We start from the raw sequence: 27,167 nt of genomic DNA, 5'->3' as shown, positions 1-27,167 counted from the left end.
TTGGAGGGGATGGGGTGGAGGTGAGGCAGGATGAGGTGAGGGTAGAGGTGCTGGGTTTCTGGTGCAGGGCTGGGTGGGCCGGGGTGATGATGGGACCTCCTCCTGTTCCGATTCGATTGGCAGTTGGGTTTGGGTCAGTGTTAGGGTCGGGGCAGCACTGTAGCACAGCGGTTAGCACTGTGGCTTCACGGCTCCAGGGTCCCGGGTTCGATTTCCCCGCTGGGTCACTGTGCAGAGTCTGCACGTTCTCCCCGTGTCTGCGTGGGTTTCCTCCGGGGGCTCCGGTTTCCTCCCACAGTCCAAAGACGTGCTGTTAGGTGAATTGGACATTCTGAATTCTCCCTCTGTGTACCCGAACAGGTGCCGGAATGTGGCGACTAGGGGCTTTTCACAGTAACTTCATTGCAGTGTTAATGTAAGCCTAGTTGTGACAATAATAAAGATTTTAAATATTATTTACCCTTTGAAAAATCATTGTCATCGAATCGTACAGCACAGAAAAGGCCCTTCGGCCCATTGATTCTGCACTGACCAAAAACCACCTAATCATTCCAATCCCATTTCCCAGCACTTGGCCCAGAGCTGTGCCGGCCCTGGCATCGCAAGAGCACATCTAAATACTTCTGAAACATTATGAGGGTCTCTGCCTCCATCACCCTTTCAGGTAGCAAGTTCCAGACTCCCACCACCCTCTGGGTGAAAAGGTTTCCCCTCACATCCCCTCTAACCCTCCTGCCCCTCACCTTAAATCTCTGCCCTCTGCTCATTGATCCCTCCACCAAGGGGAAAGGTTTCTTCCTGTCTATCCGTGCCCCTCATAATTTTACACACCTCAATCATGTCCCCCCCTCAGTCTCCTCTGCTCCAAGGAAAACAATCCCAGTCTATCCAACCTCTCTTCATAGCTAAAACATATCTAAACTAATAGAGGCATACAAAATGATCAGAGGGTTAGATAGGGTGGACAGTGAGAGCCTTCTCCCGCGGATGGAGGTGGCTAGCACGAGGGGACATAGCCTTAAATTGAGGGGTAATAGATATAGGACAGAGGTCAGAGGTGGGGTTTTTACGCAAAGAGTGGTGAGGCCGTGGAATGCCCTACCTGCAACAGTAGTGAACTCGCCAACATTGAGGGCATTTAAAAGTTTATTGTATAAGCATATGGATGATAAGGGCATAGTGTAGGTTAGATGGCCTTTAGTTTTTTCCATGTCGGTGCAATATCGAGGGCCGAAGGGCCTGTATAGTTCTATGTTCTATGTAAAACTCTCCGGCCCAGGCAACATCCTGGTAAATCTCCTCAGCTCCCTTCCCAGTGGCTATCACATCCCTCCTATAATGTGGATTCCAGAACTGCACCCAATACTCTAGCTGTGGCCTAACCAACGTTTTATACAGTTCCAGCATAACCTCCCCGCTCTGAAACTCTGTGCCTCGGCTAATATCACCTGCCTTTGTTTTTATAAATTTAGAATACCCAATTAATTTTTTCCAATTAAGGGGCAATTTAGCGTGGCTAATCCACTTACCCTGCACATCTTTGGGTTGTGGGGGTGAAACCCACGCAGACACGGGGAGAATGTGCAAACTCCACACGGACACTGACCCAGAGCCGGGATCGAACCTGGGACCTTGGCACTGTGAGGCAACAGTGCTAACCGCTGTGCTGCCCCTCCATCTGCCTTCTTAACCACTGTATCCATAAAAAGCAAGAGGGAAGCCAGGGAAAGGGTTGGCCCACTGAAGGACAGGGGAGGGAATCTATGTGTGGAGCCAGAGGAAATGGGCGAGGTCCTAAATGATACTTTACATCAGTATTCACCAAAGGAAAGGAATTGATGGATGTTGAGTCTGGAGAAGGGTGTGTAGATAGCCTGGGTCACATTGAGATCCAAAAAGACGAGGTGTTGGGCGTCTTGAAAAATATTAAGGTGGATAAGTCCCCAGGGCCTGATGGGATCTACCCCAGAATACTGAAGGAGGCAAGACAGGAAATTGCTGAGGCCTTGACAGAAATCTTTGGATCCTCACTGTCTTCAGGTGTTAGCCCAGAGGACTGGAGAATAGCCAATGTTGTTCCTTTGTTTAAGAAGGGTAACAAGGATAATCCAGGGAACTACAGGCCGGTGAGCCTTACGTCAGTGGTAGGGAAATTACTGGAGAGAATTCTTCGAGACAGGATCTACTCCCATTTGGAAGCAAGTGGTCGTATTAGCGAGAGGCAGCACGGTTTTGTGAAGGGGAGGTCGTGTCTCACTAACTTGTTAAGAGTTTTTCGAGGAGGTCACAAAGATGATTGATGCAGGTAGGGCAGTGGATGTTGTCTATATGGACTTCAGTAAGGCCTTTGACATGGTCCCTCATGTCAGACTGGTACAAAAGGTGAAGTCACACAAGATCAGGAGTGAGCTGGCAAGGTGGATACAGAACTGGCTAGGTCATAGAAGGCAGAGAGTAGCAATGGAAGGGTGATTTTCTAATTGGAGGGCTGTGACTAATGGTGTTCCGCAGGGATCAGTGTTGGGACCTTTGCTGTTCGTAGTATATATAAATGATTTGGAGGAAAATGTAACTGGTCTGATTAGTAAGTTTGCAGACGACACAAAGGTTGTTGGAATTGCGGATAGCGATGAGGACTGTCAGAGGATACAGCAGGATTTAGATCTTTTGGAGACTTGGGCGGAGAGATGGCAGATTGAGTTTAATCCGGACAAATGTGAGGTAATGCATTTTGGAAGGTCTAATACAGGAAGGGAATATACAGTGAATGGTAGAATCCTCAAGAGTATTGACAGTCAGAGAGATCGAGGTGTACAGATCCACAGGTTACTGAAAGGGGCAACATAGGTGGAGAAGTTAGTCAAGAAGACATACGGCATGCTTGCCTTCATTGGCCGGGGCATTGAGTATAAAATTTGGCAAGTCATGTTGCAGCTGTATAGAACCTTAGTTAGGCCACACTTGGAGTATAGTGTTCAATTCTGGTCGCCTCACTACCAGAAGGATGTGGAGGCTTTAGAGAGAGTGCAGAAGAGATTTACCAGGATGTTGCCTGGTATGGAGGGCATTAGCTATGAGGAGCGGTTGAATAAACTCGGTTTGTTCTCACTGGAACGACAGAGATTGAGGGGCGACCTGATAGAGGTCTACATAATTATGAGGGGCATAGACAGAGTGGATAGGCAAAGGCTTTTCCCCAGGGTAGAGGGGTCAATTACTAGGGGGCATAGGTTTAGGTGCGAGGAGCAAGGTTTAGAGATGTATGAGGCAAGTTTTTTTTAACACAGAGGGTAGTGGGTGCCTGGAACTCGCTGCCGGAGGAGGGGGTGGAAGCAGGGACGATAGTGACATTTAAGGGGCATCTTGACAAATAAATGAATAGGATGGGAATAGAGGGATACGGACCCAGGAATTGTAGAAGATTTTAGTTTAGACGGGCAGCATGGTCAGCACAGGCTTGGAGGGCCGAAGGGCCTGTTCCTGTGCTGTACTTTTCTTTGTTCTTTGGCCTCACTGGACACAGGCTTCCAGTCAGAAAAACACCCCTCGCCCATCACCCTCTGCTTCCTGCCACTCGGCCCATCCTGGAATGTTGTGGGGATTTTGGAGAATGTGTCCTGGGTCCTGGGATGAGAAACCCTGAGTAGAGGTAGCCTTACTTATTCTGGACGTGGGTAATGTTTGTTTTTGAAACCGATGGAGCAATAAATTAGAGAACGTGTTTCATGTCACCAACACTGAATTGTGAGCACAGTAACGGGAGAAGCATTCAGAGATCTGATCAGTGCCTAACCGCTCTCTACAGTGGAAAATATTGAAAATTTAATGAGCCCTTTAGGCACACAATATCAGTCAGTGCAGTAATACCACAATATCACTGAATAAAGATCAGAAAACTTCCAGCAGTAACTTTCCCCTGGTGTCCTGGACCGACAAACTGCTCTCAGGTCACCGTTGCTTTTCCACTGAATGGAATCTTACTCTGTACAAATATCTGCTTCCTGCAGAGTCACAACTTTCATCAAAGTCCATGCTTCAATGAGACAGGGATAGTTCTATTAAAAAATAATTGCACTTATAAAGAAAGTTCCTTTAAGATTACCACAGGCAGCTCAATCAGACAGAGATAGAACAAGCTATTAAGCTGGAGCAGTGAGGTGGAAAGAGTTAGCAAGGAATGCTATCTCTGCCTTGCCTGCCCTGTTTAATTCATAGAATCATAGAATTTACAGAGCAGAAGTAGGCCATTCGGCCCATCGGGTCTGCACCGGCCTTTGGAAAGAGCACCCTACCCAAGCCCACACCTGCACCCTATCCCAGTAACCCCACCCAACCTCATCTTTTTTTTTTGGACACTAAGGGCAATATATCATGGCCAATCCACCTAACCACGTCTTTGGACTGTGGGAGGAAACCGGAGCACCCGGAGGAAACCCACGCAGACACGGGGAGAACGTGCAGACTCCGCACAGACAGTGACCCAAGCCGGGAATCGAACCCGGGACCCTGGAGCTTTGAAGCAACAGTGCTAACCACTGTGCTACCATTTATTTGCAACATTCATACAATAACACGGCCTGGTGTTAAGGGAATTTCCCTGAATTACATTATTGCTGTGCTACGTTGATCTTGGATCAGTGCGATACGGGGACGAGTTGGTGCTATTCTCATGGCTTCAGCTTCATCAGCGCTGCGTTCCATTGTGAAGAAATCTATCATCCCTGGTATTCTCAACTAATCTTCTATAAATTCCAACATTCCCTGTGGGATTACAGATGCGGCAATGCTTCGGTGGGAATTAACCACGGGGGGCGTCACATATAATAATAATCTTTATTGTCACAAGTAGGTTTACATTAACACTGCAATGAAGTTACTGTGAAGACCCCCTAGTTGCCACATTCTGGTGCCTGTTCGGGTACACAGAGGGAGAATTCAGAATGTCCAATTCACCTAAAGTTCCAGAGAGTCACGACAACGCCTAGAAACAAATTCTCCTTAACTCTGCCTTAAATGGACGACCCCTTAATTTTAAGCAGTTCCTCGTTTCAGATTCCCCCACACGAGGAAACTTCCTCTCCACATAGAACATACATACAGTGCAGAAGGAGGCCATTCAGCCCATCAAGCCTGCGCCGACCCACTTAAGCCCTCACTTCCACCCTATCCCCGTAACCCAATAAACCCTCCTAACCTTTTTGGATACTAAGGGCAATTTAGCACGGCCACTCCACCTAACCTGCACGTCTTTCGGGACTTGTGGGAGGAAACCGGAGCACCCGGAGGAAACCCACGCAGACACAGGGATAATGTGCAGACTCCGCACAGACCGTGACCCAGCAGGGAATTGAACCTGGGACCCTGGCGATGTGAAGCAACAGTGCTAAACACTGTGCTACCATGTCGCCCACCGGCACTGTACATGCAAACATACGGACTTGGGGCAGGAGAAGGTGACTAGGCCCCTGGGATTGGGATTATCCATCCCATTCACTCCCACTGTAAATCACCCTTTCCCAATCGCTCCCACAGCACATTATCCCAATTGTTCAACTCTTTCCTTTTGATTTCCCTTCTTCCCATTTCTTTTTATTTTATTTATTTTTGGTCCGGGAATTGTTCATTGAGATAAACCTTCAAGTTGAGGGGAGGAAGAACAGAATTCAAAGTTTCAAATATCTTGATTAATGGAATACTGTCCTCAGGTTTAATATTTGGGAAAGGAACTCCCAGACTCTCCCAGCTGATTGGAGGGAACCGGTTGGATTTGTTGGCTGGCGGCCAATGGGTTGGCCAGGGACAGTGTTTTGCCTGGTTACAGACAGCGATTGGTACCTGACAGGTGGGGCTTTTCAGGGAGAACCCAGCAGAAGACGTGATCCCCTTATCTATGTATGTGTGTGTCTGTGTCTATGTGTGTGTGTCTGTGCATGTCTATGTGTACGTGTCTATGTGTATGTGCCTGTCTATGTGTACGTGTCTGTGTGTGTGCCTGTGTTTGTGTGTCTATGTGTATGTATGTGTGTGTGTCTCTGTGCATGTCTATGTGTGTGTGTGCCTGTGTGTGTCTATGTGTGTATGTCTGTGTCTATGTGTGTGTCTGTGTGTGTGTCTGTATGTGTGTCTATGTCTGTGTCTATCTGTGTGTCTGTGTCTGTGTGTGTACCTGTGTGTGTATAGAGGGGGGCGAGTTAGAAAGGGCGAGTGTTGGCGATTAGATAGTAGTTAACCATAAGAACATAAGAACTAGGAGCAGGAGTAGGCCATCTGGCCCCTCGAGCCTGCTCCGCCATTCAATTAGATCATGGCTGATCTTTTGTGGACTCAGCTCCACTTTCCGGCCCGAACACCATAACCCTTAATCCCTTTATTCTTCAAAAAACTATCTATCTTTACCTTAAAAACATGTAATGAAGGAGCCTCAACTGCTTCACTGGGCAAGGAATTCCATAGATTCACAACCCTTTGGGTGAAGAAGTTCCTCCTAAACTCAGTCCTAAATCTACTTCCCCTTATTTTGAGGCTATGCCCCTAGTTCTGCTGTCACCCGCCAGTGGAAACAACCTGCCCGCATCTATCCTATCTATTCCCTTCATAATTTTAAATGTTTCTATAAGATCCCCCCTCATCCTTCTAAATTCCAACGAGTACAGTCCCAGTCTACTCAACCTCTCCTCATAATCCAACCCCTTCAGCTCTGGGATTAACCTAGTGAATCTCCTCTGCACACCCTCCAGTGCCAGTACGTCCTTTCTCAAGTAAGGAGACCAAAACTGAACACAATACTCCAGGTGTGGCCGCACTAACACCTTATACAATTGCAACATAACCTCTCTAGTCTTAAACTCCATCCCTCTAGCAATGAAGGACAAAATTCCATTTGCCTTCTTAATCACCTGTTGCACTTGTAAACCAATGTTAACCAGTTGCATTGTTGCCTATATACTAATTACTGTTGAATAATAGGTTATTTGTGTTAACATTTACAAACCTGGTTGCTGTACTTAATCCGGATCGAACCAAAGACTTTGGATATTTAAGTAAGTTTAATTTCACCTGTGTTGTGACCCCAGGTCAGGTGGGTCTGGAATTGGCCGCACAGCAGCCCGGGGTGTTGTGGCATTACCCAGAGATCTTTGGACCGGTAGACAGCAATGATTTGGAGTACTGTATCATGGGAGAGGCTACAGGTTTGTAATATAACAGGATAGTTCTGGAAGCTGCTGAGGCATTTCTTCAGGCCGAGGTTCATTTACAAGGCAGCACGGTAGCATTGTGGATAGCACAATCGCTTCACAGCTCCAGGGTCCCAGGTTCGATTCCGGCTTGGGTCACTGTCTGTGCGGAGTCTGCACATCCTCCCCGTGTGTGCGTGGGTTTCCTCCGGGTGCTCCGGTTTCCTCCCACAGTCCAAAGATGTGCGGGTTAGGTGGATTGGCCATGATAAATTGCCCTTAGTGTCCAAAATTGCCCTTAGTGTTGGGTGGGGTTACTGGGTTATGGGGATAGGGTGGAGGTGTTAACCTTGGGTAGGGTGCTCTTTCCAGGAGCCGGTGCAGACTCGATGGGCCGAATGGCCTCCTTCTGCACTGTAAATTCTATGATTCTATGATTCTACAAGGGCTTTCAAAAGACAACTTAATTGAATTGGAAAATGAATTAAAAATGGAAGTGCCAACTAAAGCTAAGAAGGCAGCGGTATATGATATATTGGTGTAGCATTTGGGTTTGTTAGAAACACACATTCTATAGACTCTGGAATGGTTCCTGCGGATTGGAGGGTAGCGAATGTAACTGCACAATGATGGGATGTTAGCTACAATTCCCAGCCAAGCCCCTGCTGAATAACCGATGACAGCGAGGCGGGCTTTTACAAATGGTCTGAGACGTCCTTGGCTTTTGAGGGTGAGGGGAAGTGCCAGCCACGAGTTTCTGGTCTTCATTTCTATTCCAGTGACTCGTATTGTCAATTTGTGATCATGGTTCTCCAGAATTGAAACAAATCCTCTCCCTCGGGAGTGCAGCCTGCCAAATCCGACCGTTTCGGGATACAGATCAGTGACCCTGGGGAACAAACCATTAAAGTTTCCAGACTGACCTCTGGACTGGTCTGTGCAGTGATGTTGAGATTAGCACATAGCTATTTCTGCAGGACAGGGAAAGGCTCCTTGGGGAAGAGTGGGGAGGGAGGTGGAGGGGACAGAGAGAGAGAGGGACGGTGAGGCAAGGCAGGAGGAGGCTAACTGCGAGCGGCAAAGTAGAAGAAATTTGAGAGAAGCGATTTGTTTGCCCTGAAGTTTTATTTAAAAACAAAAATGCTAATTAATTCCCCCCTCCCCAAACTAGTTGAGTGGGTCTTGAACGATGGGATTTAAGTGAACGAGACGGAAAATGTAGTCACCAGATTTCTCTTGTACATATTTATAGATCCTGGAAAAAACAACAATCAAAAACAACATTCCCGACATGCAGGAACTGAGTCGGCAGAATAGAGCCATCAGAGGGGGAACGGACACAGGGGACTGAAATGTGAAATGGCTCCAAACTCCTGAACCATTTCACTCCCGTCTTCTCTCAGCACCTCCAGCCTGTCACTTATCAAAGATTTGTCCCCAGTAAGCATTCCCTGCCAACGTTGTCCTGCAATGAATTTTTCCTGCTTTAATTACACCCCAGTTGCGACGAGTGGGAATATTACAGAACCACTGCGTACAAACATTGGAATTAGGAGCAGAAGGTTAGGGGCTGGTTTAGCTCACTGGGCTAAATCGCTGGCTTTTAAAGCAGACCAAGGCAGGCCAGCAGCACGGTTCGATTCCCGTACCAGCCTCCCCAAACAGGCGCCGGAATGTGGCGACTAGGGGCTTTTCACAGTAACTTCATTGAAGCCTACTCGTGACAATAAGCGATTTTCATTTCATTTTTCAGAAGGCCATTCAGCCCCTCCAGCCTGCTCCCCCATTCAACACGATCATGGCTGATCTGATTGTGGCTTTAACCCCACATTCCTGCTGACCCCGATAACCTTTCACCCCACCTTGTTCATCAAGAATCTATCCCGCTCTGCCTTAAAAATATTCAAAGACTCTGCTTCACTGCCTTCTGAGGAGGGAAGTTCCAGAGAGTCATGGCACTCTGAGAAACAAATTCTCCTTATCTCTGCCTTAAATGGGGGGCAGCACGGTGGCACAGTGGTTAGCATTGCTGCCTCACGGCGCTGAGGTCCCAGGTTCGATCCCGGCTCTGGGTCACTGTCCGTGTGGAGTTTGCACATTCTCCCCGTGTCTGCCAGGGTTTCACCCCCACAACCCAAAAGATGTGCAGGGTGGGTGGATTGGCCACGCTAAATTGCCCCTTCATTGGAAAAATAATTGGGTACTCTAAATTTTTTTTTTTAAATCTCTCCCTTAAATGGACGATCCTTATTTTCAAACTGCTCCTAGTTTCAGATTCCCCCACACGAGGAAACTTCCTCTCCACACAGAACATCGAACATACATACAGTGCAGAAGGAGGCCATTCAGCCCATCGAGTCTGCACCGACCCACTTAAGCCCTCACTTCCACCCTATCCCCGTAACCCAATAGCCCCTCCTGACCTTTTTGGACACCAAGGGACAATTGATCATGGCCAATCCACCTAACCTGCACGTCTTTGGACTGTGGGAGTAAACCGGAGCACCCGGAGGAAACCCACGCAGACACGGGGAGAACGTGCAGACTCCGCTCAGACAATGACCCAGCGGGGAATCGAACCTGGGACCCTGGCGCTGTGAAGTCACAGTGCTAGCCATTGTGCTACCATTGTACATTCAACTTGTCATTACCCCTCAGGATCTTAAAGGTTTCGATCAAGTTGCCTCTCCTCTTCCAAACTCCAGTGGAGACAAACCCAACCTCTCCAAACTTTCCTCATAAGACAACCCGCCCTTTTCAGGAAGACATCTTTGAACTGCTTCCAATGCTTTTATATCCTTCCTTAAGGAGACCAACACTGTACACCATTCCCCAGATGTGGTCTCACCAATACCCTGTACAACTGAAGCATAACCTCCCTACTTTTGCACTCAATTCCCCTCTCAATGAACGATAACATTCTATTACCTTCTGTTACCGGCCGTACCTCTATATCGGCCTTTGTGATCCATGCACTCGGACACCCAGATCCCTCTGCACCTCGGAGCTCAGCAATCTCTCACCGTTTAGATAATAAACTTCTTTATTCTTCCTGACAATTTCACATTTGTCCGCATGATTCTCCATTTGCCAAATTTTTGCCCATCACTTATCCTATCCATATCTCTCTGTAGCTTCCTTATGTCCTCTTCACAACTTACTTTCCTGCTCATCTTTGTGTCCTCAACAAATTTGGAAACCACATCTTCAATTCCTTGATCCAAGTTATTTATATAAATTGTAAACAACTGAGCTCCCAGCACAGATCCCGGTGGCACATCACTTGTTACATCCGACCAACCAGATAAGACCCGTTTATGCCAATTCTCTGCTTCCCCAGTAGACCCAAAATTAGGGCAGCACGGTGGCCTAGTGGTTAGCACAACCGCCTCACGGCGCTGAGGTCCCAGGTTCGATCCCGGCTCTGGGTCACTGTCCGTGTGGAGTTTGCACGTTCTCCCCGTGTCTGCGTGGGTTTCGCCCCCACAACCCAAAAAATGTGCAGAGTAGGTGGATTGGCCACGCTAAATTGCCCCTTAATTGGAAAAAATAATTGGCTAATCTAAATTTATTTTTTTAAAACTCTCTGCTTCCCCTTCTTTTTTTAATATAAATTTAGAGTACCTAATTCAATTTTTCCAATTAAGGGGCAATTTTAGCGTGATCAATCCACCTACCCTGCACATCTTTGGGTTGTTGGAGGCGAAACCCACGCAAGCACGGGGAGAATGTGCAAACTCCACATGGACAGTGACCCAGAGCCGGGATCGAACCATGGACCTCAGCGCCGTGAGACAGCAGTGCTTTCTGCCTTCCCGTGAGCTAGCCGGTCGTCAATCCATGCCAATATGTGATTCCCTACGCCATAGACTTTCATTTTCCGCAATAACTTTGATGTGGCACCTTATCAAATGTCTTCTGGAACTCTAAGTACAGTACATCCACCAGTTCCCCTGTATCCACAGCACATGTGCCTCCTTCAAATAACTCCATAAATTAAATACGATTTCCCTTTCACAAAACCATGTTGACTCTGCCTGATTGCCTTCTGAATTTTTCTAAGTGCTCTGCTATAACATCAGTAATAATGGCTTCTAACATTTTCCCCGTGACAGATGTTAGACTAAACTGTAGCTTCTACTTTCCGTCTCCCTCCTGTTTCTGAATAAAGGAGTTACATTCGATATTTTCCAATCCAATTGAACTTTTGGGAATTTAGGGAAAATTAATAACAACACATGAACTATCTCGCTAGCCACCTCTTTCAGGACTCCAGGATGAAGTCCACCAGGACCTGGGCACCGGTCTGCCGCAGACCCAACAATTTACTCAATACCCCTTCCCTGTTGATTGTAATTGACCTGATTTCCTCCCTCCCTTCCATTTCCTGATTTACAGCTAGTTCTGCGATGTTACTTGTATTGTCTACATTGAAGAGAGGCAAAGTTCTCCTGGTTTTCCATTATTAATTCTCTGACTCACTTTCTCCAGGACCAACGCTCACTTTTTAAAAAAACGATTTCCTTTTTTAAATATCTGTCGGAACTCTTACTCTCCTTCTTTATATTTTTGGCTAATTCTCTCGTACTGATTTTTCCATCCTTATTAATCTTTGAGTCATTTTTTGCTGACCTTCATTCTCTGTCCAATCATCTGACCCGCCAATCATCTTTACACAATGTTATGCTTTTTCTTTAAGTTTGATACTATCTTTAATCATTTTAGTTAACCACAGATGCTGGGTCCTCCCTTTGGAATATTATTTCACGTTCGAATTGACAGGGTGGATAGGGAGCAGCTGTTCCCCTTAGTTGAAGGGTCAGTCACGACGGAACACAAGTTCAAGGTGAGGGGCAGGAGGTATTGGCAGGATTTGAGGAAAAACCTTTTTACCCAGAGGGTGGTGACGGTCTGGAATGCACTGCCTGGGAGGGTGGTAGAGGCAAATTGCCTCACATCCTTTAAAAAGTACCTGGATGAGCACTTGGCACGTCATAACATTCAAGGCTATGGGCCACGTACTGGCAAATGGGATTAGGTAGGCAGGTCAGGTGTTTTCCATGTGTCGGTGCAGACTCGATGGGCCGAAGGGCCTCTTCTGTTCGCATTATTCTGAGATTCTGTGAATGTATCTATCCTGTGCGTTCTGGAAATATAGTTCCAACACCCTGGGCTAGTGTACGGTCAATTCCAGTCCCACAGGCCCCGGGGTCACAATACAAGTGAATTAACCAATAATTCTTATAAAAATAGGAAGTCTTTGGTCCTTGTCTGGCCAGTAATTACAGTCACCAGGTTTGTAAATATAAACACAATTACTGTTTATTTATAACAAGAACAGCAATGGAATGTGCAACAAATACAACTGGTTAACTATTACCCAATTCTTAATTCCCATTTTAACTGTCCCACCCTCTAGCCACGCACACACCAGGCAGACACAGAGGGGTGGAAAGGGTATAAAAGTGTCTTTGCTTCGGATGATGATTTTTAGCACAGCTTCCTTCACAACAAGCTGGCCGGCTGTTTGTCGCCTGGAAAGGCCTCTCTGTAGATTCATTCATTCAGGTTCTCTGTGGTTTAGAAATGCAACACTCGCAGGCTTTCTGGAGAGAGATAGCAGGTTTTGGTCCATGTTTTCTCAGCCTGAAATGGTTCTCCTGGATGGATCCATCCAGGTTCTCTGCCTGTTCAGGAATGCAGCTCAAGCAGCATCTCTGGACAGAGGGACAGCACTCACAGCAACTTTTCTGGAGGGAGTTCTTGCAGGCTCTTGCCACTGTGCTGCCTGAATCAAAACTGAAAACCTGGGGACTCTGAAAATCATTCCATTGGGATAGGATCCAATCCCACCTGTTACCGGGCAAGGCACACCCTTTTGGACCAATTCATTGACCACCAGCCAACCAATCAAACCGAGTCCCACCTCATCTCTCTCTCTGGTGCCAACACGTCTGTAGCTGCTGTTTAAACCAGCAGAGACCAGCAAAGTGATCTCTCCTGCAGATTCTGGAATCTACTGCTTGAACTAAAGGTACCGGCTACTTGTCTCAAAGACACAAGTCCATTGATCATCCATGGATCAAAAATAACAGCAATATAGAAGGAAGATGAAAGAAGTGAGTACAGGGAAATGACCCTTACAATATCCCTTTAAATCACTGCCACTACACCTCCAATGACCTATCCCTGAATCTCATTTGCAAGCTCACTTCATCAAGCTCTGCTTTTATGACATCATAATTGCCCCTGTGTAAGTTTCAAATACTAGTCTTGGACCCATTCCTCTCTCCCTCAAACTGAATATAAAATTAAATTATGATCACTGCTACCTCGGGGTGTCTTCACTGCGAGTTTATCAATGAATCCTATCCCATTGCTCACCAGGTCTACAACCGCCTGCCCTCTGGTTGGTTTCAGAATGTGCTGAAAACATTCTGGGAACTCATCTACGTCACCTTTGCCCATTGGATTTTCCAATCTACATATGGATAAAAATCCCCCATGATTATTGCTGTACCCTTCTGACAAGCTCCCATTATCTCTTCTTCCATACTCTGTCCCACTGTGTAGTCACACTGTCCCACAAGTGCCTTCTTGCTGTTATAATTTCTCATCTCAATTCAACATCCTGGTTTTAATTTGGACCATCCCACTCTATAGTTTTAAAAACATTAATTAACAGAGACATCACCCCCCCCCCCCGCACCCCCCCCCCCCGCCGCACCCCCCCCCCGCACCCCCCCCCCCCGCCGCACCCCCCCCCCCCCCGCACCCCCCCCTCCCGCCCCCCGCACCCCCCCGCCCCCCCCCCCGCCCCCCGCCCCCGCACCCCGCACCCCCCCCCCGCACCCCCCCCCCCCCCGCCCCCCCCACCTTTCCAAGCTTCCTCTCCTTCCTAAATGTCATGTATCCTTCAGTATTCAGCTCTGTCGCCCTGCAGCTATGTGTATGTAATGGGCTACTGCAGCGTGACATGTTTACATAGGCAGTTCCCATTATAAATATAGACAGAGAAATCTTTTTTTTAAATAAATTTACAGTACCCAATTCATTTTTTCCAATTAAGGGGCAATTTAGCGTGGCCAATCCACCTACCCTGCACATCTTTGGGTTGTGGGGGCGAAACCCACGCAAACACGGGGAGAATGTGCAAACTCCACACGGACAGTGACCCAGAGCCGGGATCGAACCTGGGACCTCGGCACTGTGAGGCAGCAGGGCTAACCCACTGTGCCGCCGTGCTGCCAAACATAGGAACCTTCAATGGAAAGGTAAAAAGGACATTTAAACAGAGGAGCAGGAACGTTGGGTTAGGGATGGCAGGGATCTGACGCTGTCACAGATTTGGAGCAATGGTTAGTGAGTTGCCGTCTGGTGTAGCTATTACCACAGCACATGGTCCACCCGACGATAATGATAAATCTGACACGGCCTGTTGAAGCAGCGCCTAACCAAGGCGGTATCTGCTGGAAGCCAGTTATGCAAATATCTTTACAGCCCCAATAATGGGCAGCACGGCAGCACAGTGGTTAGCACTGTTGCTTCACAGCACCAAGTCCCAGGTTCAATTCCCGGCTTGGGTCACTATCTGCGCGGAGTCTGCACGTTCTCCCCGTGTCTGCGTGGGTTTCCTCCGGGTGCTCCGGCTTCCTCCCACAAGTCCTGAAAAACGTGCTTGTTAGGTGAATTGGACATTCTGAATTCTCCCTCTGTGTACCCGAACAAGCGCCGGAATGTGGCGACGAGGGGCTTTTCACAGTAACTTCATTGCTGTGTGAATGTAAGCCTACTTGTGACACTAACAGATTATTGTTATTATGAAGCAATATTATCCCATGCTCTCGTCAGACTGCACTTTGACTTAACCAACCCCCCCCCCCCCCCCATTTCGAGAGCATCAAACAGGGACAACTGAAAAATTGAAAATGAAATGAAATGAAAATGAATTGTCACAAGTAGGCTTCAATGAAGTTACTGTGAAAAGCCCCTAGTCGCCACATTCCGGCGCCTGTCCGGGGAGGCTGGTACGGGAATTGAACCGTGCTGCTGGCCTGCTTGGTCTGCTTTAAAAGCCAGCGATTTAGCCCAGTGAGCTAAACCAGCCCCAAAATTAGTGGGTTTTGGGAGAAATCTTCCGTCAGTTGTCATTGGTGTTTGTGGGATTGATCTCTGGGTGAGATTTATGTGAATTTTAGGTTCGATTTACAGGTTGCCCAGGTTTAATCGGGAGTTTTACCTCAGCTCACAGGTTTCTTGGGGAGCCAGCTCCCTCCGATGGCTCACTCCGGAAATGCGTACGGATCACATCCACTTAAAAGTCAACAGAGCGAAGGCCGGCCCAGAGGAACCTGTGGGAACTGAAACCTTTTCTGGGCCAGGGTTAATTACTACGGCAGGTTCTAAACATCACTGACTCCGGAGTACATCTGCTTTCAAAGAAATGGCAACTGTGGTATTGGAGCGAGACACTAAAAGAAGACTTTGAGGAAGTCAGGCTTGCTTTACAATCTTCAGACTGCCTTGTCCATATCGTCCCAGAGAGAGACAATCCTAACGTGCGATTCTCCACCCTTTGGCACACGGCCAGTGTTATCGGAGGACGATGTAGACAGGTCCCTTTGCTTTTGCGTCACGAACCTGAACTGATGCTGAGAGAAAAGACTCCCAAATTGAGAAAGAGGGTCTAGCCATCATTTCCAGGGTTAAACAATTCCACCAGTATGTGTACAGGCTTTATGCTCAACACCGATCACGGACACGATTAGGATTATTTAGTGAGGACAAGCCTGTTCTTCCTATTGCATCCAGCGGTGGGCTTGACTTTGAGCAGCTGACATAGCTACGCATTCCAACACGTGACCAAATCACCGACCATGGGCCCAAATCACTGACCATGGCCCAAATCACTGACCATGTCCCCAAATCACCGACCATGGGCCCAAATCACCGACCATGGGCCCAAATCACCGACCATGGGCCCAAATCACCGACCATGGGCCCAAATCACCGACCATGGGCCCAAATCACCGACCATGGGCCCAAATCACCGACCATGGGCCCAAATCACTGACCATGGGCCCAAATCACCGACCATGGGCCCAAATCACCGACCATGGGCCCAAATCACCGACCATGGGCCCAAATCACCGACCATGGGCCCAAATCACTGACCATGGGCCCAAAATCACTGACCACATTACAAATCACTGACCACATTACAAATCACTGACCACATTACAAATCACTGACCACATTCCCAAATCACTGACCACGTCCCAAAACACTGACTACATTACAAATCACTGACCAAGTGCCCACATCACTGACCATATTACAAATCACTGACTACATTACAAATCACTGACTGCATTACAAATCACTGACCACGTCCCAAATCACTGACCACATTCTCAAATCACTGACCACATTGCCAAATCACAGACCACGAGCTCAATCACAGACCATGTCCCAAATCACTGACCATGTCCCAAATCACTGACCACGTCCCAAATCACTGACCACATTCTCAAATCACTGACCACATTGCCAAATCACAGACCACGAGCTCAAATCACAGACCATGTCCCAAATCACTGACCACGTCCCAAATCACAGACCACATCCCAAATCACAGACCTTGTCCCAAATCACAGACCATGTCCCAAATCACTGACCATGGACCCAAATCACTGACCATGTCCCCAAATCACTGACCATGTCCCAAATCACTGACCATGTCCCAAATCACAGATCTTGTCCCAAATCACAGACCACGTCCCAAATCACTGACCATGGACCCAAATCACTGACCATGTCCCAAATCACTGACCATGTCCCCAAATCACTGACCACGTCCCAAATCACCGACCATGGGCCCAAATCACTGACCATGTCCCAAATCACTGACCATGTCCCCAAATCACTGACCACGTCCCAAATCACTGACCATGGGCCCAAATCACTGACCATGTCCCAAATCACTGACCACGTCCCAAATTACAGACCACGTACCCAATCACTGACCACGTCCCAAATCACTGACCACGTCCCAAATCACTGACCACGCCACAAATCACTGACCACGTCCCAAATCACAGACCACAAGCCCAAATCACTGACCACGTCCCAAATCACAGACCACAAGCCCAAATCACTGACCAAGTCCCAAATCACTGACCACGTCCCAAATCACTGACCATGGGCCCAAATTACTGACCACGTCCCAAATCACTGACCACATCCCAAATCACAGACCACAAGCCCAAATCACTGACCACGTCCCAAATCACAGACCACGTCCCAAATCACTGACCACGTCCCAAATCACTGACCACGTCCCAAATCACAGACCAGGTGCCAAATTGAGAAATTGTTTGGTGTTCTTGTCCGGAATCTGAACAGCTGTTGAGGGTCTGGTCCAGTATACTAACAGATGTTGGGGTCTGGGCCAGTATACTAACAGATGTTGGGGTCTGGGCCAGTATACTAACAGATGTTGGGGTCTGGTTGAGTATACTAACAGATGTTGGGGTCTGGGCCAGTATACTAACAGATGTTGGGGTCTGGTCGAGTATACTAACAGATGTTGGGGTCTGGTCGAGTATACTAACAGATGTTGGGGTCTGGGCCAGTATACTAACAGATGTTGGGGTCTGGTTGAGTATACTAACAGATGTTGGGGTCTGGTCCAGTATACTAACAGATGTTGGGGTCTGGGCCAGTATACTAACAGATGTTGGGGTCTGGGCCAGTATACTAACAGATGTTGGGGTCTGGTCCAGTATACTAACAGATGTTGGGGTCTGGGCCAGTATACTAACAGATGTTGGGGTCTGGGCCAGTATACTAACAGATGTTGGGGTCTGGTTGAGTATACTAACAGATGTTGGGGTCTGGTTGAGTATGCTAACAGATGTTGGGGTCTGGTTGAGTATACTAACAGATGTTGGGGTCTGGGACAGTATACTGACAGATGTTGGGGTCTGGGCCAGTATACTAACAGATGTTGGGTCGGGTCCAGTATACTAACATATGTTGGGGTCTGGTCGAGTATACTAACAGATATTGGGGTCTGGTCCAGTATACTAACAGATGTTGGGTCGGGTCCAGTATACTAACAGATGTTGGGGTCTGGTCGAGTATACTAACAGATGTTGGGGTCTGGTTGAGTTTACTAACAGATGTTGGGGTCTGGGCCAGTATACTAACAGATGTTGGGGTCTGGGCCAGTATACTAACAGATGTTGGGATCTGGTTGAGTATACTAACAGATGTTGGGGTCTGGTTGAGTATACTAACAGATGTTGGGGTCTGGTTGAGTATACTAACAGATGTTGGGTCGGGTCCAGTATACTAACAGATGTTGGGGTCTGGGCCAGTATACTAACAGATGTTGGGGTCTGGGCCAGTATACTAACAGATGTTGGGGTCTGGGCCAGTATACTAACAGATGTTGGGGTCTGGGCCAGTATACTAACAGATGTTGGGTCTGGGCCAGTATACTAACAGATGTTGGGGTCTGGGCCAGTATACTAACAGATGTTGGGGTCTGGTTGAGTATACTAACAGATGTTGGGGTCTGGTTGAGTATACTAACAGATGTTGGGGTCTGGGCCAGTATACTGACAGATGTTGGGGTCTGGTTGAGTATACTAACAGATGTTGGGGTCTGGTTGAGTATACTAACAGATGTTGGGGTCTGGGCCAGTATACTAACAGATGTTGGGATCTGGTTGAGTATACTAACAGATGTTGGGGTCTGGTTGAGTATACTAACAGATGTTGGGGTCTGGTTGAGTATACTAACAGATGTTGGGGTCTGGGCCAGTATACTAACAGATGTTGGGATCTGGTTGAGTATACTAACAGATGTTGGGGTCTGGTTGAGTATACTAACAGATGTTGGGGGTCTGGTTGAGTATACTAACAGATGTTGGGGTCTGGGTCCAGTATACTAACAGATGTTGGGGTCTGGGCCAGTATACTAACAGATGTTGGGATCTGGGCCAGTATACTAACAGATGTTGGGGTCTGGTTGAGTATACTAACAGATGTTGGGGTCTGGTTGAGTATACTAACAGATGTTGGGGTCTGGGCCAGTATACTAACAGATGTTGGGATCTGGTTGAGTATACTAACAGATGTTGGGGTCTGGTTGAGTATACTAACAGATGTTGGGTCGGGTCCAGTATACTAACAGATGTTGGGGTCTGGGCCAGTATACTAACAGATGTTGGGATCTGGGCCAGTATACTAACAGATGTTGGGGTCTGGGCCAGTATACTAACAGATGTTGGGTCGGGTCCAGTATACTAACAGATGTTGGGGTCTGGGCCAGTATACTAACAGATGTTGGGGTCGGGTCCAGTATACTAACAGATGTTGGGGTCTGGGCCAGTATACTAACAGATGTTGGGGTCTGGGCCAGTATACTAACAGATGTTGGGGTCTGGGCCAGTATACTAACAGATGTTGGGTCTGGTTTTTTTTTTTTTTTTTAAATAATTTTTATTGAATTTTTCAAAATACAAACATTTTAACCCCCCCTACATTTACATTTAAATTATAACAAAACAAAGTCAAACCCCCCTACTTAACAAGAAAAAGAAAAAAAAAAAAAACCCCCCCCCCCCCCACCCCGCGCCCCCCCCCCCCCCCCCCCCGCCGGCGAACCGACAGTCAGACCAACTTATCATTTCTAGCAGCGTCCTCGGGCAGGCCTTGCCCGTGCCACCGCCGCTACCGTACTTCCTTCGTCGTTGTCCCCCCTCCCCCCCCCCCTCCCCCCCTCCCGCCCTCCCCTCCCCTCCCGGGTTGCTGCTGTCATGGCCTCAGTTTCTATCTCTGATCCAAGAGGTCTAGGAAGGGTTGCCATCGCCTGAAAAACCCCTGCACCGACCCTCTCAGGGCGAATTTGATCCTTTCCAATTGGATGAAGTTTGCCATGTCGTTTAACCAGGTGTTAACACTCGGAGGCCTTTCGTCCCTCCACTGAATCAGGATCCTCCTCCGAGCCACCAAGGACGCAAAGGCTAATATTCCAGCCTCCCTCGCCTCCTGTACCCCCGGTTCCACCCCAACCCCGAAGATCGCAAGTCCCCATCCTGGCTTGACCCTGGACCCCACCACTCTCGACACCGTCCCTGCCACCCCCCTTCCAGAACTCCTCCAGTGCCGGACATGCCCAAAACATATGTGCATGATTCGCAGGGCTTCCCGAACATCTAATACACCTGTCTTCACCCCCGAAAAACCGACTCATCCTTGTCCCCGTCATGTGGGCTCTATGCAGTACCTTAAATTGAATGAGACTTAGTCTCGCACATGACGACGACGAGTTGACCCTCTCCAGGGCGTCTGCCCATGTCCCGTCCTCTATCTGTTCCCCCAGCTCTAACTCCCACTTATCTTTCAGCTCCTCTACTGGTACCTCCTCCACCTCCTGCATAATCTTATAGATGTCCGAGATCTTCCCCTCCCCGACCCAGACCCCTGATAGCACCCTATCACTCACCCCCCTGTCGGGGAGCGCGGGGAACCCCGCTACCTGTCGTCTGGCAAATGCCTTCACTTGGAGGTACCTGAACGTGTTCCCCGGGGGGAGCCCAAATTTCTCCTCCAGCTCTCCCAGGCTCGCAAACCTCCCCTCTATAAACAAGTCCCTCAGTTGTCTAATACCCGCCCTCTGCCAGCTCTGGAATCCCCCTCCTGTGTTTCCCGCGCAAATCTGTGGTTCCCTCTTAGTGGTGCCCCTATCAGACCTCCCACTTCCCCCCTGTGTCGCCTCCACTGCCCCCAGATCTTGAGGGTGGCCGCCACCACCGGGCTCGTGGTATACCTCGTGGGAGGGAGCGGCCATGGTGCCGTTACCAGTGCCCCTAAGCTTATGTTGCCGCAGGACGCCCTCTCCATGCGCTTCCAGGCTGCCCCCTCCCCTTCCATCATCCACTTTCGTACCATCGATGTATTTGCCGCCCAGTAATATCCTGAAAGGTTGGGTAACGCCAGCCCTCCACTATCCCTACTCCGCTCCAAAAAGACCCTTCTAACTCTCGGGGTGCCATGTGCCCACACATACCCCATGATACTACTCGTTACCTTCTTGAAAAAGGCCCTGGGGAGGAAGATGGGCAGACACTAGAACAAAAACAAGAACCTCGGGAGGACCGTCATTTTAACTGACTGCACCCTCCCTGCCAGCGACAGCGGCACCATGTCCCACCTCTTAAACTCCTCCTCCATCTGTTCCACCAGTCTGGAAAAGTTCAACTTGTGGAGGGTCCCCCCAGTTCTTTGCCACCTGCACCCCCAAATACCTAAAACTTTTAACTGCTCTTTTGAAGGGGAGCCTCCCAATTCCCTCCCCTTGGTCTCCCGGGTGTATTACAAAGACCTCACTTTTCCCCAGATTTAATTTATATCCCGAAAAGTCCCCGAACTCCGCTAGTATCCCCATTACCTCCGGCATTCCCCCCTCGGGTCTGCCCATACAACAACAAATCATCCGCATAGAGCGAGACCCGATGTTCCTCCCCTCCCCTTGTCAGTCCTCTCCACCCCCCTGAACCCCTCAGTGCCATCGCCAACGGCTCAATCGCTAATGCAAAGAGTAAGGGAGATAGGGGACATCCCTGCCTAGTACCTCGATGGAGCCCAAAATATTCTGACCTCCTCCCGTTTGTTACCACACTTGCCATCGGAGCTGAATAGAGCAGTTTTACCCACTTGATAAATCCCTCCCCAAACCCAAACCTTTCCAACGTCTCCCACAAGTATTCCCACTCCACCCTGTCAAATGCCTTCTCCGCGTCCAGCGCTACCACTATCTCCGCCTCCCCTTCCACTGCTGGCATCATAATCACATTTAACAATCTCCGGACATTTGTGTTAAGTTGGCGTCCCTTCACGAACCCCGTCTGGTCTTCATGGACTACCCCTGGCACACAGTCCTCTATCCTGGTTGCCAGGACCTTTGCTAACAGCTTGGCATCTACATTTAAGAGGGAGATAGGCCTGTAGGACCCGCACTGGACCGGGTCCTTGTCCCGCTTCAAAATCAAGGAGATCAGGGCCTGCGACATTGTTGGAGGCAGAACCCCCCCCTCGCGCGCCTCATTGAAGGCTCGCACCAGCACTGGACCCACCAAGTCCACAAATTTCCTGTAAAACTCCACCGGGAACCCATCCGGCCCCGGCGCCTTCCCCGCCTGCATCTGGCCTATCCCTTTAATTAGCTCCTGCAGCTCTATCGGCGCCCCCAACCCTTCCACCAGCTCCTCCTGTACCTTTGGGAACCCCAATTTGTCGAGAAAGTTCTTCATTCCCCCTCTCCTCTTCGGCGGTTCAGACCTATACAATTCCCTATAGAAGTCCCTAAAGACCCTATTCACCTCTTGCCCCTTCTGCACTACATCCCCACCCCTCTCTCTCACTCCCCCAATCTCTCTGGCTGCATCTCGCTTACGAAGCTGGTGTGCCAGCATCCTGCTCGCCTTTTCCCCGTACTCATACGCCGCACCCTGCGCCCTTCTCCACTGCATTTCCGCCTTCCTAGTGGTCAGTAGGTCGAACCTGGCCTGCAGCTACGCCGCTCCCTTAATAGCCCCTCCTCTGGCGCCGCCGCGTATTTCCTATCTACTTCTAGGAGCTCCCCCACCAGCCTCTCCCTTTCCTGCCTCTCCTTCCTCTCTCTGTGTGCCCTTATGGAGATCAGCTCTCCTCTAATCACTGCTTCAAGGCCTCCCAGACCGTCCCCACCTGCACCTCACCTGTGTCATTCGTACCCAGATAGTTCTCAATGCCCGTTCTCACCCTTCTGCACACCTCTTCGTCCGCCAACAGCCCTACATCCAGGCGCCACAACGGGCGTTGGTCCCGCGCCTCCCCCATGTCCACGTCCACCCAATGTGGTGCATGGTCCGATATCGCAATGGCCGAGTACTCCGTGTCCTGCACTCTCGGTATCAGCCCCCTGTTCAATACGAAAAAAATCGATCCTAGAGTACACTCTGTGGACGTGGGAGAAAAAAGAATACTCCCTCGCCCTAGGCCTACCAAATCTCCATGGGTCTACCCCTCCCATCTGCTCCATGAACCCCCTTAACACCTCTGCCGCTGCCGGCCTCCTATTCGTCCTGGAACTCGATCTATCCAGCCCAGGGTCTAACACCGTATTAAAGTCCCCTCCCATGATCAGGCCCCCTGCCTCCAGTCCCGGGATGAGGCCCAGCAGGCGCCTCATAAAACCCGCGTCGTCCCAGTTCGGGGCATACACATTTACCAGTACCACACTCTCTCCCTGCAGCCTACCCCTCACCATCACGTACCTGCCCTCCTTGTCTGCCACCACCTCTGCCGCCACAAACGACACTCTCTTTCCCACCAAAATCGCCACCCCCCCGGTTCTTGATATCCAAGCCTGAGTGGAACACCTGTCCCACCCACCCCCTTCTCAGGCGGACCTGATCTGCTACCCTCAAATGAGTCTCCTGCAGCATTGCTACATCAGCCTTCAGTCCCTTCAGGTGTGAGAAGACCCTTGATCTTTTGACCGGCCCATTCAGCCCCCTTACGTTCCACGTGATCAATCGGGTCGCAGAGCGACCCGTCCCTACTCCCTGTCGATTAGCCATGTCTTGTCCCTTGCTCGCCCCGTTCATCCCTTCTTTTCTGACCCGCTTCCCATAGCGATGGCCCCCCCCCCCCCCCCCCCCCCCCACCCCCCCCGGCTCTCCCTTCTCGTCCCTGGTCTTTCTAGCAGCAACCCGGTGTCCCCCCCCAGTCCCCCCCCCTTCCCCCCCCCCCCCCCCCCCCCCCCCCCCCCCCCCCCCCCCTGGCTAGGACCCCTCCTAGCCGCGATGTACCCCACATCGTACTCCCGAGAGTCAGCTGGTCTCCGCTGACCCGGCTGCTCCTGCCACATTCCGACTCCTCCCGGTTCACCCCATCTGCGCCCGTGAAAGATCCCCTTAAAACCCCCGAGAAAGACCCGCATAATCAACCCGCTCCCCCCCGTCCCGTCTCCCCAACTTAACGATATAAATACAAATACCCAATGGCAACTAAATACATAAATACTTAACTACATACTTAAATAACAAAATAATTAACTAACTATCAACTAACAGTGTGCCCAACCATCACCCTCCATCAAACAGTATAAATAACCGCAGATAACCATAACCCGAAAAGAAAAAAAGAACAAAAAACCCCCCCAAGCACCCAAAGAAAAAGGGTAAGAGGGGTAAATAACTAAGGGAAATTGGAAACGGGAAAAAACACCCATAAGAAGCCAACGACCCACAATAGAGATTTCAACAGTACAAATATACAGAAACACCCAACAACTCGAAACCTTCAAATATTCAGAAAAGTCAACCGTTCGAGAAAAAACACCCCAAACACTCCACGAAACTGTTACCCAGTTCCGACCTGGCCTGAAAAAGAAAAGGGCCACTTGCACAATCAAGAGTCCCCCGGCGGCTACGACCGCCGGTGCTCCCAGGTTTTAGTTCGTGTCCAACTTTTCCTCTTGTACAAAGGTCCAGGCCTCCTCTGGGGACTCGAAATAATGATGTTGGTCCTTGTAGGTGACCCACAAGCGCGCCGGTTGCAACATTCCAAATTTGATCTTTTTCGCGTGTAGCACCGCCTTTGTCCGGTTGTACCGGGCCCGCCGCTTTGCCACCTCCGCACTCCAGTCCTGGTACACCCTTACCGTCGAGTTCTGCCACTTGCTGCTTTTCTCCCTTTTAGCCCACCTCAGGACTTTCTCTCGATCACTTAGCCGCTGGAACCGCACCAGCACCGCCCTCGGGGGCTCGTTTGCCCTAGGCCTCCTGGCCATGACCCGGTATGCCTCTTCCAATTCCAGGGGCGCCGGACCGGCCCCTTCCCCCATCAGGGAGCTCAACATCTCCGCCACATATCCCGGGAGATCCGGCCCCTCCAGGCCTTCTTCCAGGCCCAGGATCCTCAAATTTTTCCTCCTCATCCGAGTGTCCAGCTCCTCGAAGCGGCTCTGCCACTTCATGTGGAGTGCCTCGTGCACCTCCACCTTTGCCCCGATGACTGTGGCCTCCTCCTCCCTCGCGGCCATCTCCTGCTGCAGATCTTTAATCGACGCCTCTTGGATCGCCTGGGCTCCCACCAACCTGGTGGCCGTCGCGTTCATGGACTCTAAGAGTTCCACTTTCATCTCCGTGAAAAAACGGAGGAGAGCGGCCTGCTGCTCCTCCGCCCATTTCTTCCACTCCTCCGGTGCACCGCCGGCCGCCATTTTGATTTTCTTCCCCCGCTTTTTTTGGGGAGCTGCTGCCGTTTTTCTTGCCGCTCCACTCCGGGTACCGACCATAAAATCGGTCTAGCTCTCCTCAGGGGACCTTCCCCCACCGGGATTCGTTTTTTCAGCGCCGTTGGGGCCCTCCAATTGGCCCAAAAACACCTTTGTTGCAGGAGCTTCCAAATGTGCGGCTTAGCTAGTCATAGCCGCAACCGGACCCCATGTTGGGTCTGGTTGAGTATACTAACAGATGTTGGGGTCTGGGCCAGTATACTAACAGATGTTGGGGTCTGGGCCAGTATACTAACAGATGTTGGGGTCTGGGCCAGTATACTAACAGATGTTGGGTCTGGTTGAGTATACTAACAGATGTTGGGGTCTGGTTGAGTATACTAACAGATGTTGGGGTCTGGTCCATGTTGTTCCAATAGGAACTGGATCAGATGTCTGCACTAACGCACCTTCTGAAACGAGAAACCATCCGACTGCTGCTCGAGACATCGCAGAGCCAGTCAGCGAGCCGGGGAGCTCTCAGAGAATTCGATACTCTCCTGCTCGGCTGAAAGTTTGAGCGACTGTCCTGTGTTACCCCACCAGGTTTGTATAAACGGTCAATTCTTGTAAAGATCCGTCTGTTCAGAAATAGTGAAGTAGAGAACTTCAAAGGGGAGGGAGATGTGGCAGAGGGAGTGGCAGCGGAGGGGAGTCCAAGTTTGCCGAGTGACCAGTCAGCTGATGCCCGAGCAGTCAAAGGTTAAAGTGGCATCTGGCGTCCTCCCTTGTATACCGTTTAACTCAAATAAAGAATTTTGTTAACTTTCCCTGCCAAGTAGTTGTTGGGCCTCGCAGCACCTGCACACACCAACTCATACATTACTATTAAACTTGCTGCTCGATCAGTCCCAGCCCACAAACACTGTCAGCTTACACCCAAACCCACAGATACCAACCGCAATCAAGTACACAGACATACACATGGATGAGTGTGCACATACATATAGTTACTTGTATACATTGTTATGACCAGGTTATGAGGGATAAACCCACTCCTCTCTTTGTCCCACTCCTGGATTGGTTATAGAAGAGTTTCAATTTTAAAAAGTGATATTGGCAATTCAACATTATGTATACAGCGGCACAGTAGCACAGTGGTTAGCACAGTTGCTTCACAGCACCAGGGCCCCAGGTTCATTTCCCGGTTCAGATCACTGTCTGTGCGGAGTCTGCACGTTCTCCCCGTGTCTGCGTGGGTTTCCTCCGGGTGCTCCGGTTTCCTCCCACAAGTCCCGAAAGACGTGCTGTTGGGTGAATTGGACATTCTGAATTCTCCCTCTGTGTACCCAAACAGGCACCGGAATGTGGCGACTAGGGGCTTTTTCACAGTAACTTCATTGCAGTGTTAATGTAAGCCTACTGGTGACAATAAAGATCATCATGTGAAGTCAGGCTGGCACGGTTAGCACTGCTGCCTCACGGGGGCAGCATGGTGGCGCAGTGGTTAGCACTGCTGCCTCACGGCGCTGAGGAGCTCGGTACGATTCCTGCTCTGGGTCACTGTCCCTGTGGAGTTTGCACATTCTCCCTGTGTTTGCGTGGGTTTCACCCCCACAACACAAAGATGTGCAGGGTAGGTGGATTGGCTTCGCTAAATTGCCCTGGAATTGCAAATTTTAACAAAATAATTTAAAAGGTAAAATCACCACAGTCCC

The sequence above is a fragment of the Scyliorhinus canicula genome, chromosome 31, assembly GCF_902713615.1.
Source record: "Scyliorhinus canicula chromosome 31, sScyCan1.1, whole genome shotgun sequence".
NCBI classification, from domain to species: Eukaryota; Metazoa; Chordata; class Chondrichthyes; order Carcharhiniformes; family Scyliorhinidae; genus Scyliorhinus; species Scyliorhinus canicula.
This window is presented reverse-complemented; position numbering follows the sequence as displayed.